A 12,500-nucleotide genomic window follows, 5' to 3' on the forward strand; every position below is an offset into this window, starting at 1 on the left:
AAAACTGCTACGTAAGCAAATCTCGGGTATAAATACGAGCGTGCCGCGGGGAGCATTCCCACTTCGATTCTGATCGTAGTCCGACACGGATCTATGATACGATTACTACATAGGTTTCCAGTAGCTTAGATTCTTTTGTCGGCGAGGCGGCAAAGGTTCTGCGTCAGACCCGGAGCGCTCGACCATCGGTTCGCAGCGGTTCTCATACGTGTCAGGTTCGCTACCAAGCTTAACGAGCGAGCGAAAGCCGAAGCTCCTTGGATGCGGCCTATTAGCACACTGGCTCTAGAGCGACGATACCGTCCTGCAGTGTTCGCAACCAAGCTTAACGAGCGAGCGAAAGCAGAAGCTCCTTGGATGCGGCCTATCAGTGACGGCTAAGTTGCTCAGAAATCGTACTGCGGCCGAACGGGTTAGCTCCTACAGTGTCGGAACGGATCCACGCCAACTCCCCGACAATCGAACAATTTATTTGAATAAATTTTATTTTATAAATTCAAGTTATAGATTTAAAATTTTCATAATCGTATCTAGAGACGCGTTCACTAATCAATTAAATTTTTCTTTGTATTTTATTTTAGGTCTTCACTATTTTGTTATTTTTCTTTGTATTTTTTTTATATACAGGGCGCACTCATTGTAACTAATATAATTAATTTTCCTTTTGTATTTCAAGAACAGGGCGCAACATTTGTACATTGATTACATTAATTCTTTATATTATTTTCATTACTTACATTTTTAATTACTTACCTTTTCTTTTTATATACATATTATAAACAAACACAACACACAACTTTCTTGAATAAACACTCATTACGATTTTTGAGAAAGGAATTAACGTTGGATTTCACTCCTTTACCGCGCACCACCCGAACCTATGATCCCTTCATTATTTTGTTATTTACGAGTCGCCTTCTCATAGGGAACCGCTCTCCCTACGCGGTCGGTGCAGTAGCGTACTCGCGATAATAATTCCCGGGACGTTACACGTAGATTATATATAAAAATTTGGTGACAGCGGTGGGATTGGTCAAATCGTTGTAACAGATAGGTCGAGTCACTGTAACAGGTAGAATCCGTCGAGTCATTCTTCATGATAGTTCGGGTCATTCGAGTTTTCTGTTCGACGGAGTGGTAAAAGAATACAATTCTTAGCGGACGTTAATACCTTTCTTGAAACAAATTAGAAAATAAGTATAAGCGTAATTAATTAAGTAAATACTAATAAATAGATAAATTAATAAATAAAAAAAAAAAAAAAGGAGAAAACAAAAAAAAAAATATTGAAATAAACAAAAGAAGAAAAAATATAGATAAAAAAAAGGGAGGAAAAAAAAACGTACGTAAAAAAAAAAAAAAAAAATATATAATAAAAAACATATATATATATATATTAATAAATAATTATATTAACCAATAAACATGGATAACGAAGCCAACGTACCAGCCGAGGGCAACCGACCAATAAGCATAAGGGATGCAGCGGATATAGTGCCACCTTTCGATGGCCACAACATTTCCGTGTACCAATTCACGAAGAATTGCCTTAATGCAAGGGGCATGATTTCACCAAACGCCGAATACGGCCTAGTCCAATTAATTAAAAATAAATTATATGGACAAGCCTCGAGAGTAGTATTGAGCGGAGACTACAATACCATCGAACAGCTGATTACGGTGCTGAAATCACGTTTTGCTCCATTATACTCATCAATACAACTATGCGGAGACATGTCGAAATTGGCTCAGATGCCGAACGAAGCAGTCGTCGACTACAGTAGCCGAGTCTCCAGTATTTTGCTGCAAATTCAGAACTGCAACGAAATCGAAGTTCCTGAATATACGCAGCAGTATAATGCATCTGCAGAAGCCAATGCTGTCAAGGCATTTCTGACTGGGATGAAACCAGAAATCTTCAGTCGATTACGAAATTGCGAGTTCAACACCTTGGACGAAGCAATTAGTGCAGCTATTAAAGGCGAAGCAGAGTACAAAGAAAATATGATGAGGATGAAATTGACCGAGGGATATACCCAGGCCATTCAATGCAGCAACTGTTTTGGGTACGGCCACAGTACGAACACCTGCAGTAGCCGTTCATTCCAAAGGCAGCAGGTATCGTCGATCCAATGGCAGCCAAGATATTGCCAGCATTGCCAGCGCCCGGGACACACAATTCAAAATTGCTGGTTCAACAACAATAACAACAACAATTTCAATAACAACTATAATAATTACAACAATTATAATCAACAAAGAAGTCAATGGATACAACCAAACCGGGTTCCACAAAACCAAACCCCGGTGAACCAGCGGCAGAACACAGGTCAACGCCAAGGAACGGGACAACCACCGGCTTTTCAACATCCGGCAAACCAACCTTTGGCAAATCCGACCTTTCAACCCCCGGTAAACCAACCTCCTAGTAACTGGTACCAAGGCACCGCAAACTGGAGAAGGCAACCTCCAATATGCACTTATTGCCAAAATATTGGCCATACCATCGAACAATGCAGAAAGAAAGCGTATCAAGAGAAGATTAAAAACCAACCACAACAACCTACAACTCATGAACCACAGGTACGTAAAGAAACGAACCTGTGTTTAAAAGCGAATTACGCAGAAAAGCCACCAAGCATCAAACTCATAAGTGAAAACTTTCAAGGAGTAGCATCACTAATGATCGACACTGGATCAGATATAAACATTATTAAAAAACATATTATATCAAATAAAGCAATAATTAATACCAATATCATCTTTGAATTAAACGGAATAACTGAAGGCTATCTTTCAACCCTAGGATACATCGAAGTAAAAGCGCTGGATACAGAGTCCGTATTCCATGTTGTGGAGGATCTTCCGATAGCGCACGATGGAATACTAGGAACCGAATTCTTTAAAAATAGCGGAGCGAACATTGACTACGCCAAATCTATGCTCATAGTCAACAATTTCATAATACCATTCCAAGAGCCTTTAATCACAATACCATCAAGGACTAGAACAACAATTCCCATTAAAGTAGAAAATACAGAAGAAAAGACAGGCTTTATACCAAAAATCGAAATACATCCACAATTATACATGGGAAACGCCGTAGTGACAAACAGAACTGGCATAGCCTTCCTTCATGCAACAAATGTCTCCTCCGAAGACATCAAAATTCAAATGCCTACCTTACAATTGGAACCATACGAAGAAATAAAAATAGAAGAAGAAGAAGAAGCACCATCAGATTCTACTGAACGCATCACTACACTATTTACATCACTACGCCTGGAACATTTAAATAGAGAAGAAAAATCAAGCATAAGGAATTTAATTTCAAACAACGCTGACAGATTCTACTTAAACGAAGACGAACTTGGAGCAACAAACAAAATTTTCCATCGAATAATCACAATTGACGAAGTTCCAGTTAACATAAAACAATATAGATACCCACAGGCGTTAAAGGAAGAAGTAAATACACAAGTCAAAGAATTGTTAGAAAAAGATATAATCGAACATTCATCATCACCTTATAATTCTCCAATCTGGATAGTTCCAAAAAAGGAAAATACACATGGAAACAAATCATGGAGATTAGTAATCGATTTTAGAAAATTAAATGAAAAAACCATTAGCGACGCATATCCATTGCCAAACATAGTCGACATTCTAGATCAATTGGGAAGCGCAAAATACTTCTCAATATTCGACTTAAAGTCTAGCTTCCACCAGATACCCATGCATCCAGACGACAAACACAAGACAGCTTTTTCAACGCCATTTGGACACTTCCATTTTAAAAGAATGCCATTTGGTTTAAAGAACGCTGCAGGTTCATTCCAGAGACTTATGAACAACGTTCTGGATGGACTACAAGGGGTCGAAGCATTCGTGTATATTGATGATATAGTAATTTATGCTAGCTCAATAGAAGAACACGAGACAAAATTCAATAGACTTATGGCAAGACTGAGAGAAGCAAATCTATATCTCCAGCCGGAAAAATGCGAGCTACTGAAGAAGGAAGTAGCCTACTTGGGACACATTATCACAGAGGATGGAGTGAAACCTGACCCGAAGAAAGTAGAAGCGGTCAAAGAGTTTCCAGTTCCCAAAACAGTAAAGAATATTAGGCAATTCCTTGGTTTATGCGGATATTATAGAAGATTTATAAAAAATTTTTCAAAAATAGCTAAACCTCTATCAGATTTAACAAAAAAAGAACAAAAATTTGAATGGACACAGCAACAACAACAAGCTTTCATCATCCTCAGAGATAAATTATGCGAGGAACCAATTCTCCAATATCCAGATTTCACAAAACCTTTCAATATCACCACGGACGCATCTGGAATCGCCGTTGGAGCAGTACTAAGCCAGGGCGAAATTGGAAAAGATCAACCAGTATCATATACTTCAAGAGTATTAAACAAGGCAGAAACACAATACTCAGCTACGGAAAGAGAATTGTTAGCAGTCGTATACGCCGTAACTCATTTCAGACCCTATATTTACGGAAGAAAATTTTATCTAATAACTGACCACAAACCATTAACATGGCTGCATAATTTAACAGACCCCGCATCAAGATTAATGCGATGGAAACTAAAATTAAGCGAATACGACTATGAGATCAAATATAAACCCGGAAAACAAAATATAAACGCCGATGCATTATCCCGAAATCCTATTGCAACCTTACCAATTCAAGCGAAACGAAAACATTCTACCACAGACTCAAAAGAAGTCAAAAAGAAGAAACAATGGCACCAGTATGCTACCAGACCCAGAGCAACAACTTCAACCACTGAATCAAGAGAAATCAAGAAGAAAAAACAATGGCATCAATATCCAACTCGTCCGAGAAGCACTACATCAACTACAGGATCCAAAAAAATAACAAAAAAGAAAAAAGAATGGCACCAATATCCAACACGTCCTAGACCATCGACGACAACCGATTCTAGGGAGCATAAGAAGAAAAAAGAAACGCACCAGTACCCTACACGTCCTAGACCATCGACAACATCCGATTCTAGGGAATATAAAAGAAAAAAGGAAACCCACCAACACCCTACAAGACGAAGACCAACTACGTCATCAAGCTCCAGAGAAATCAAAAAGAAGAAGGAAACCCATCAGTATCCAACAAGACGCCGAGATACATCTTCAGAACTAAACAGAAAAACAAAAAAGAAAAAACAGTCGCATCAACACACCACACGACAAAGAGATACTTCCTCTGAATCCGAAAGAAGTATTGTAAGAAGAAAAACAACACATCCTACACGACAGCGAGATACTTCGTCTGATTCTGAGAAAGAAATAAAGAAAGAAAAAATTACACAACACTATAAGAGACCGCATGAAACAAGCAGCAGTCTACATCAAACAAATAAGAAACGCTTTAAAGAAAACACAACCTCCAGTGAATCAGAATATTGCGATACTGACGAATTTCAAGACCAACAACTCAGGAAGAGGAAAAAGGAAACATCAAGCTCTGCAAACAAACAATTCAAAAAGAGAAGACAAAATGAAAAACAAGTTACAGTAGAAATTCATCAACCACCAAAAAAGTTGATTTATGAACCTCCTAAACCAATCAAAAGGAAACATGAACCAATAATAATTGGTGACGAAATTGAAGTTTTTGAAGAAGGAATGACTTTACCCAAACACATATATAGAGACCCACCCAAAATAGGTTCATCTTCAGGAACAAAAAAAGCATCCTCAGAAACAGAAAGAACATCTTCAGAAATAAAAAAAGCATCTTCAGGGACAAAAAAGACATCTTTGGGAACCAAAGAAGAATTTTCAGAGCTGAAAAAAGAGGAGAAAAATGATTCAGAAAGTACATCCACAGCACCAATAACTCCTATTAAAATTATAAAAGAAGAGGATCAACTTACCACTCATAAAATAACACAACCAAGAGTGATCAGCAACCTACCAGTCACATCCAAGATAATAGAGACAACTGACCACCTCTGGATGAAGAAAGGAATTGTGATTGTATTCCTAAATGAAGAAGGAAAACCAATAGACAATCAATCAAAAGAATTTTTACAAAAGGAAAAAATAAAAATACATATACCTCATCAAGAAGAAACCATTATACATCTAAAAAAGAAGAACAAAGAAATATTTGGCCTGGTAACACATTCAAGAGAAGTCTTACCTAAAACACTAAAAACACTTTACCAAGAATTCTATAAGAGGAAAATTCAAGAATGTTCTATACCTGAACTAAAAGGATTACATAAACTCCTACAAGTAATTTTTGCAGACTCAAACATCTCTATCACACTCTGTAAAGGAACCATAGTCACACCACCTAAAGAAGAAAGAATACATATCATTAGAGAAAACCATGAAAGCCCAGTAGGAGGACATAAAGGAATAAAAAAGACTTACCATAGAATCAGAAATAACTATTATTGGAAGAACATGAAAAAGGAAATCACTGATTATATTAGAACCTGCATTAGCTGTCAAAAAGTGAAATTAGTAAGAATGAAAAACAAAGAACCAATGGTCATCACTGATACCCCTATTGATGCATTTGACAAAGTATCTTTAGATATTTTAGGACCATTGCCAATAACTACAACAGGAAACAGCTATATACTTACTATTCAGGATAACTTGACCAAATACTCAGCTGCAATACCCTTAATATCAACTACATCTGAAGAAGTAGCAAAAGCTTTTACAGAACATTTTATATGCAAATTTGGAAGTCCAAAAGCTATACTTACAGACCAGGGTACATGTTTCACAGGATCATTAATGAAGAAATTAGCTAAAGCATTCCAAATCAAAACATACAGAACATCTTCATTCCATCCACAATCAAATGGATCACTAGAAAGAAGCCATCATGTTTTAATTGAATATTTAAAACATTATATCTCAAAAGAAAAACATTGGGACGAATGGTTACCACAAGCGATGTTTTCCTATAACACCAGCATCCACGAAGGAACAAAATTCACACCACATGAATTAGTTTTCGGAAAAAAAGCTCGTCAACCATCAAGTATTAAACCGATCGATAATTTAAAAACATACCCTGATTATATCGAAAAACTAATTCAAACACTGCACAATTTACGAGAAATAGCAAAATCAAATTTGGAAAAAGAAAAACACAGACAAAAACACTATTACGACAGAAAAATTCGACCAATAAACTACGAAACAGGTGAAAAAGTTATGCTATTAAACCCGCCTAGAAGAAACAAATTTGAAAAGGAATACACTGGACCATACACTATACTTCGAAACATAGAACCAAATAACATAGAATTGGCAATAGGACCCAATAAAAAGCGGATCGTTCACAAAGATAGGCTAAAGAGGGCCTATCTACCAATCAACATCATAGATCAAACGTGAAGATCGATGCAAAAATCCACTAGATTCATGAACACGCGCATGCGTATTAACGAAAATCTAAAAAAACCGTTGGAAGCAAGTGGAAGCACCTCATAAAGAACACTACTGTGCGGAAACAACCACAAGTGTCTTACAGAACAAAAAGTTTTTCGCAAAGAAAAAATAATAATAATTCAACGAAACAGAATTTCAGAAGGAAAAAGGGGAAATTACAACAAAGAGTAAGCATAAATAATTAAAATAAATTTATCATTTTATAACACAATATTATCTACATTCAGAAAAATGAACCAGCAAATGTCAGCCGTTGATGCTTTATGCATAAAAGATCTCGTACCAGCCTTTCAACATACCTTCCACTTCCAGTCAGGAAGATTATGTTTTCAATGTGCAAAAAAAGCACACACAGAAGCAAAAAAACAATGGGTACATCTAGGCAATCACCACTTCATTAAGAAGGAACATGCAATTAAACATATTTATTGCATAACCTGCGGTCGAAACTATGCAGGAATACAGACAGCAATAGCATGCACATCATGTCATCAATTTTTTAACAACATGGATGAAGACACTCGAGAAGCATTCGTAGAAGGAGCTCTATTTCCATCTACTACAAATCCCAACATATTTTATCTAAACGAACTTCGCCAATAACATTTTTTATAATTCTATGTAAATCCCTAAAAAGGAAACAAAAATAAACCTCAATGGTCATTCTTATAAAAACATTTTATTCATCGAACCCTTAACCGCCATTATGGTCTTTCCCAAAAGAGGAAAGACAGAAAAAGAATGATAAAGAAAGAAAGAAGACGTAAAGCGCCACCTACGCAAACGCCATATTTATTTTCGAAAAATTCTAATAAACATGGTTAGACGTGCCGGCAAACGCCAGCAATTAAAACGCTTAAGGAAAGCCTTAAAGAAACTCAAGGAGGTACAGGTATATTTCTTTTCCGTAATTTAATAATTTACTAATTACTCCAAATATCTTCAAAGGCTCCAATACAGCATCCTATACAAACAGAAGGTACACCATGGAGGTTAATACCAATCGACATTCCGGAATTGAATTGGAAAACCTTCAAGAAATTAAGCAGAACAGATCCAAGAAGAAAACACGCAAAGATCATAAAATATTTTGGAAAATTGGCCGCATCCCCCCGAAACGACGAAACAAAATGCCAATGCCAGACTTGCCAAGAACTACAAACAAAAAAGTCTCTTGAGGACAAGAGACTAACACAGGGGGAAGGCTGTAACATCCCACAGGAAGAAGAATAAATAAAAAAAAAAAAAAAAAAAAAAAACCTATCATTATTAATTATTAAAAAATATATTTATTTTTTTTTAGTTTTTATACAATCAAAATTATAACACTTCGTTTTTTTATTATTGTAATAACACAATTCAGATTGACAATTATATTCATATTTAATAAGAAAAGAATGTTGTATTTATACTTAACAAAATTTATACAAAAAAAAAAATACATCGATAATTACCGCGTCGATAATTCTACCGCGTCGATAAAAGATCGACGCGGGATATATAGATAGAGATAGGAATAACATATAGAAAGAGACAGGAATAGAGCGCAGAATAAAGAAAGATAGCACTACGCATAGACAGAGACAGCGATACGCGCGGAGTCACGTACACGCCGGTCAAAGTCCAAACACTTCCGGTATCGAAAACGCGTATAGAAAAAACTGCTACGTAAGCAAATCTCGGGTATAAATACGAGCGTGCCGCGGGGAGCATTCCCACTTCGATTCTGATCGTAGTCCGACACGGATCTATGATACGATTACTACATAGGTTTCCAGTAGCTTAGATTCTTTTGTCGGCGAGGCGGCAAAGGTTCTGCGTCAGACCCGGAGCGCTCGACCATCGGTTCGCAGCGGTTCTCATACGTGTCAGGTTCGCTACCAAGCTTAACGAGCGAGCGAAAGCCGAAGCTCCTTGGATGCGGCCTATTAGCACACTGGCTCTAGAGCGACGATACCGTCCTGCAGTGTTCGCAACCAAGCTTAACGAGCGAGCGAAAGCAGAAGCTCCTTGGATGCGGCCTATCAGTGACGGCTAAGTTGCTCAGAAATCGTACTGCGGCCGAACGGGTTAGCTCCTACAGTGTCGGAACGGATCCACGCCAACTCCCCGACAATCGAACAATTTATTTGAATAAATTTTATTTTATAAATTCAAGTTATAGATTTAAAATTTTCATAATCGTATCTAGAGACGCGTTCACTAATCAATTAAATTTTTCTTTGTATTTTATTTTAGGTCTTCACTATTTTGTTATTTTTCTTTGTATTTTTTTTATATACAGGGCGCACTCATTGTAACTAATATAATTAATTTTCCTTTTGTATTTCAAGAACAGGGCGCAACATTTGTACATTGATTACATTAATTCTTTATATTATTTTCATTACTTACATTTTTAATTACTTATAAACAAACACATTACATTTTTCCTTGAATAAACACTCATTACGATTTTTGAGAAAGGAATTAACGTTGGATTTCACTCCTTTACCGCGCACCACCCGAACCTATGATCCCTTCATTATATAATTATTTACGAGACGCCTTCTTATAGGGAACCGCTCTCCCTACGCAGTCGGTGCAGTAGCGTACTCGCGATAATAATTCCGGGACGTTACAGTTCGATGAAACGAGCACAAGAGGGAAAAAAAAGTTGAGACACGACGTTCCCATAATTTTCGTGTTATTTCCTTTTTGCTTCAAACATTTTGCGGACTGCAGCTTCGTCGTATTGCTTTTATCAATTTTTAACAATTTCAAAGCGAAGACAACTCGCAAGACGATCCATTTCGTCTCGGTTCAATTTTAACGTCCGTCCGTATTATTTTTTGTTCCACAAGAGATTTCGAATAGGTTTCTTTATTTATCATCCCTTCTTTTCGAGCGCCACGGAAGCAAGAGGAAAAGCAAGAGCGAGAGAACATTTCGCGTATACTTCATTTAACAATTTTAACCAACACGCGATGTACTCCACACACCTCTTAGATTTAACAACTGCTTTTCTCTTCTTCTCCCCTTAGCGCAAGGGTAAACCCCATTTGTCTCTTCTTTGGAACGCAACAAAACTTTCGAGGACTGGACGACCGAGCGATGGTCGCGCGGTCTTCGCTTATCTTTAACAAACGAAGTAGTCCGTATGTATTCTAAATGTTGAAGCCTCCTAGAGCTTTAAGCCATGCGAGACATTGAAATGCTGTTTTAACGGGAGCATGCATAATTGCTGCAAACATACTTTTATCACAAGTTCTAGCCACGCCACGGAGGCTTCGAAGTTCCTTCACCATTCGCTTTCCTCTCTTTTGTTACACAGTTTCAGACTACGATCAGGGGTACCGAAACGCTGTATTGATTGTAAACAACCATTTTTATCTTGGAGCGGAGCGTTCCTTTACTCGTTAGATTTGTCTTGTCGCGTGTGTATTCGCTTTTTCGACGCTTTTTAACCATTTAACTTGTTTAGCGAAGCTAAACGCACAGACAGACAAAAAAAAAGGAACAGCATCGCGCGTCAAACAGCGACGACCCATCTGAAGCGATCTTTCATTTATACACCGTTTGTAAACAGAGAGATGTATAAAGCGCGGGGAATCATTCGAAACCCTGGGGCTATTCGAGCTTGCATTTCAGCAAATTATCATCTCAAACATTTCACTCGTTTGCTTTTTCTAAATTTATAGGAGAGCTTCTTTCGTTTATTTTTGACACACCTTTCGTAAATATCGTTTCTGGCAACGTCGGGAGCGTGGATTTCTACAAGTGAACAATCGCGCCGATCCGATAACTTCCAGCAGGATGGAGAATCTTTATAGATTATCTTCCGAGAACTCGGTGCTTTCACGGGCGGTCGTTTATAAATTTTAACGAACGACTCGCGCGCCGTGACGCACTTGCGCTAGTTCGAAGAGATATTTCGAAATTTGTTTCTCTCCTTTAACGGCCTGCATTTAGTGTATCGGTTGCGATTTTCGTCACATCGTTTCCACGACAAACGCCGACGAACTGCCCAACTATCGCTCGTACGTTGCGACTCTTTCTTTGTTTATCGTTCATTCATTCTTTCAATTTCGTTCGATAATCCCGCTCCGAAACGTTCTACTTTCGTTGAACGACGGCGAGATGTTTAGAAAGAAATGAATTACTCTTTTTTCGAGAAGCAAACGCAAGCAGTCTTTTGTTAAGAAAACGACCCTCAGCCAGGCGTGGTCCAGGAATTGTATCCGTGGACCGCAATGTGCGTTCGAAATGTCGATGTTCATGTGTCCTGCAGTTCACACGTTGACGCGCAATTAGCTGCGTTCTTCATCGACCCACGAGCCAAGTGATCCACCGTTCAGGGTAATCGTAAAATTTTGTATTTCAAACTCTTTAGATCTTTAGAGTGTTATTTTCATTATTAACACGCATCACATTCGATACCCACATCACTCTCCCACCCGGCGCGTGCGGGAGAGCGAATTCGGGCGTCGCCAACGTATTTGTTTGTTTGTTCGATCGTTGACGACACGATCGCGTCCAAGGACGGAAACCGTCGGAGAAACGCCCAGTGGCACGCTCCTCTCGACGGTCGGGCGTAAAGTACATTTAAAAACCTTGAAAAGTACGAACGCACACAAGGAATGCGAGCGCGCGTCCTGTCGCTGAATCGTGGGTTGCGAGATTCGAACAGACACACGGCCGGCGACGATCGGTCTAACTAATGGACACATAGTTTTTCAAAGACTCGCTATCGTCGCTTCTCAGCCGGTCCGTAAACAACACACATCGATCAGGCGGACGCACGAATCTTACCACGGTGCGTGTTTCGTAGATTCCAGGTTACCCGCAAGTATCTCTCTCTCCCTCTCGAAAGAGGAATCTCGATCCGTCCTTTTTGGACAATGGAGAAATCTTTTTATCGCAACACGGATGGCAAAGAAACAACCAAAGCGTAGGAGCGTGGGGACGAGAGCGACGAAAAGAACGTCGCGAAAACAAAGTTTCGACGGTTGCTCGTTCTAATACATCGTAGTTTCAACTCTCTCAGTTTTAACCACTCCTAGACG

The 12,500-nt window shown here is 38.4% G+C and overlaps 1 non-coding gene across 1 annotated transcript; it reads right to left on the reverse strand.

Annotated features, from left to right (window-relative positions):
- Window positions 1-11,641: 11,641 nt before the first annotated feature.
- Window positions 11,642-11,796, reverse strand: LOC143305622 (5.8S ribosomal RNA). Its single transcript, XR_013062660.1, has one exon. It is a non-coding gene; the product is annotated as a 5.8S ribosomal RNA (ribosomal RNA).
- Between the last annotated feature and the right edge of the window lie 704 nt (window positions 11,797-12,500).

Source organism: Osmia lignaria, chromosome 8 (genome assembly GCF_051020975.1).
Source record: "Osmia lignaria lignaria isolate PbOS001 chromosome 8, iyOsmLign1, whole genome shotgun sequence".
Classification (NCBI taxonomy): Eukaryota; Metazoa; Arthropoda; class Insecta; order Hymenoptera; family Megachilidae; genus Osmia; species Osmia lignaria.